Here is a 3,886-nt window from a genome sequence, read left to right on the forward strand (position 1 = left end):
TCCCGCACCCCGGCCGGCGCACACGCGGCTCAGCCGCACGCGGGCACCCGCGCCCGCCGCCGCCCCGGGCGGGGCCGCCCCCGCGCGCAACCAATCAGCGCCCGGGCGGGCGGGACGCCGAGCCCGCACCGCGGCCACCGGCGGACAGCACGTGCACACGCCCGCCCGGGCCAGCTCGCGCCTGGGGGCGTTGGCCCCGCGCCACGCGTGGACCGCACCGCAAGCACGCGACCTCTAGACCTAAGCCTGGGGATGTCCCAGCGGACGCACCGCGGGCTCTCTCACTCCTGCCCACCCTATACCTCGTGGGGGACAGCGCGTGCATGTTTCTAGTTCATGGGCCCATAGACAACTCAGCGGCACTTACAGTTTACACATCTCTCTGCCTTCCCCACCTCCAGGACTTGGAGGCCACGGAAGTTCAAAGAGGCCACACAGATCTGTGCTCCAGAGAGCTCCGCGAGCTGGCCATCCTAGCTGTGTGGCCTCAGACAAGTTTCTTACCCTCCCTGAGCAAATCAGGGATCACTGTACTTGTGTTCAGGGCTATGGTAGAGTTAAGTGGAAAGGCCCAGGTAAGCTCTCAGCATCCTTTAAGGACACACAGCCAAGCTTCTTTCTTACCGGACTCCCCTAACGCCGGCTGGAGGTGTCAGATGATGCAATGACCCCTGGGAAGGACCCACAGAGGTTTAGCCCACTGAGCGGCCTCTGGAAGCCATCCCCAAGTGTGAGTACCAGTGAGGACGAGTCCCCATCAGTTCCTGATTGACAAAGACCACTTGGGGAAGACATGCATGCCCTATTCTCTTAAGCCCCTTCTTTCGGGCCATTATAAATAAATACACCGGCTCTAGTTTAAGCCCCACACAGCCAGCCGGGCAGGGAGCACCAAGGAAGGAATCTAACGCCAGAAAGACCATCATGAGCCTTATGTCCCCCAGCTAGATGCTAGAGAGGGATCCAGACCATTTGGTTCTGAAGCTCATTTCTCGGCATCTTTATCACGGAAGGGGCGGGGCCGTTCCGTTTTCAGAACTCTTTCTAGCCGATTGAACTGACTACCTCTAAGATGTAGTGAGCCTCCAGTTACCCGAGACATTTGGGCAGATCCTAAGCTAGAGACTGTCAGTGAGGTGGGGGTGGGGTAGAAGAGACTAGACCTAGGGCAGCGAACTCAAGTACCCATGTAAGACCAGGAGGCATCCTTGTGGTCCTAGCTGGCTGAGTAACTGGCTCCAACCGCAGTGCCAATGGCCAGATGAGTCTCTGTAAAAGCAGGTGTATATTGGAATTAGTTTCCTGACTCTGAAAGCCAGAAGTTAGGGTGCTACTGTAAAACCCATGGGTGAGCAATCTTGTGAGCAGGGAAACAGCCTTAGCCCACAAGACTTAGGACCACTCCTCTGGTGGAAGAGCCACAGCTAGGAAGTCGCCTTCGGGGTGGAAAGTCTATGCAGGTCTCAGTCACAGCTTCTGGGGGGGACACCCTTTACCCTAGCCCCAGCTGCAGGAAACCCTTGCTGGTGGGGAGGCATTGCTAGTGTCTGGTTTGCATCCCCAGGTGGCCATGAGGCTATGCAAACAAGGGGCTGGGCACAGCTGGGGACCCTTGAGGAACTAGGAGGGTGCCAAGGCCATTCATAGTTATGATCTGCTTCATGTCCTGAGTCTTCCTTAGCCCTCTCCCCCCTCCCCGAGGAGTATGCAACCCACTGTCCCCAGCCCTCCCTAGGACACACTAGCACCTCTGAGGAGTGCTCAGGTGTGCCCTCTCCTAGAAGTCTCCTCCCTGGCATCTGTTGTTTTGGGTGTCCAAAGGTTGTAAAGGGAAGGAGATGTTATTAAATGTGCTCTTGCAGGGCCCTGGGCGAATGACACCCCTGGTGGTGGAGTAGCCACAGGGTACCGGGAGGTCCACAGATGGGCTGGGGGCGGGGTCTCCCAGTCATTGATCACACTCAGGCGGCGCCCTACACTCTTCTCACTGAACCCCTGAAGCCAGGCTCTTAGCCTGCCACCAACAAGGACAGTAGTAGCAGTCTGGAGAGGACCAGTAACTGAAGAGGAATCTTGAAGCTCTGAGAAAGACAGGCGTGTGCTCTGGCATATGTGTGCGCTGACAGCTGAGGTCCTGTCTCCTCTCTCTCTCTCTCTCTGATGTTTGCTGATCTACGGAAGGGTGGGGTCTGCATAGGGTTTTCCTGATACACCACAGATGCACAGGGATAGTTGCTGAATTGACTAAGTGCAGTTTCCAGAACCCTCGGAGAAGAGCCAAGTACTCACTCTCTTACCAGCACAGTGAAACCTTGATCTGCAGAGCAAGCAGGTCAAGGTGGGGAGGACAGAAACCTGGCTGAACTGGGGCAAGCTCTGGGCCAGTCTCATCCCCTGGGCCCCCCTGGGCAGGGCTGGAGGGGTGGGTAGGCGTTCAGTTATTTGCATGCCAATCTCCTCCTCCATGCCTGAGATCTAGAAAGAGCTTGTATTCCCAATGTGAGGCCACACACTGCTTCTTCAGGCCTCAGTTTCCATTTTGTGACAGCCTCCCAGGTTGCTTTTAGAGTTGCAAAGGGCGTGAAGGAGCCTGGAACTGGCCTTCCTCTTGGGAGGGTGCCTTGCTCCCCGAAATAAAATGTGACCTTGCCCTTGAAGAATACAAAGTTAAAGGGGAGGCAACTCACTAAAACCAAAGTCCGATAGTCGACCGCTGCCTACTCTACAGGAGACTCAAGCTTTAAGCTCTATCTGAGTCCAGGCAAGAGTGCTAAAGGCACTGTAGGCTACATATATGATTCAAACTTTTCCCCAATATCACATTTAAAAAGCAAAACGAAATAGTTAAATATGATGTAAAAATTTGTGTGTAGGCTGGATGGTGCCTGGTATGGAATCTAATGAATCAGTTTACTAAGCCAGGGAGGCAGGTACATGCCTGTGATCCCAGTCTCTGGGCAGTGATGGCAAGAGAATCAGGAGTTCAAGGCTATCCTGAGCTCTACAGTGAATGTGAGGCCAGCCTGGGCTACATGAGACCATGTTTCAAAACAGAAACAAAAAAACCAAACCAAGTCAAATCGTGAATTCAGTGGTTGTCTTCAAGCCCTTCTGTGAGGTGACGCCAGATCCGGCCTAAGGTGACGGGCTACCCCAGACCCAGGTTCTGTTCTCTCTGACATGTAGTGTGACCATGAAATGGATAAAGAGGCAAGCACCACACGCCCTCCCACATAAGGATATTGCAGAAGCTGTAGGCACCAAAACTTAGAGCCAAATTTACAATGTAAAAATATGTATCTTTAAGAGTCCCTTTTAAGCATAACTGTCGCATGTAATTCAGTCCTTTTTTTTTTTTTTTTTTTTGGTGGCTCAGAGTCACCCTGTGAACAAAGAATCCTTGGCTTTATGTGGAAGCCGATCCAGAGATAAGCTAGTCTGAGCCACTGCATTGGGGGGTGGGGGCAGGGCAGCCTGACAGGTGCCCTTGGGGACACTGAGGTAGGTAGACTGACTTGTCCTCCAGGTAGGTGTCCCCTAGGTGGCTCTGCTCTCTCCCCCTCACAGGCTGGCAGTTGCCAGCTCCCTCTGCCGCAAAATCTCCTCCTAAATTGTGGTTTCTGGCTTATTGAAGGCTTTAGTGACCATCACTGTTGTTAGAATCACATGTAAATCAGGAACCGGTGGGTTGCAAGCAAGGGGACTTGTGGGTAGTGGAGCTGGGGAGCTGAGGCTGCTTGCCGCCGGCTCCTGTTCTTATCCCAGGCTCTTGCAAAGATGTTTGTTCTTAGGATATTGGTCTTTAGGTTGGAGGGTAAGAGAGGTGTCGTTATAAATACATAAGAGGTTTATTAATGGCCGGGCACGCACAGACTAATTGCCTCTT

This window comes from Acomys minous (genome assembly GCF_964271855.1).
Source record: "Acomys minous genome assembly, chromosome: 6".
NCBI lineage: Eukaryota > Metazoa > Chordata > Mammalia > Rodentia > Muridae > Acomys > Acomys minous.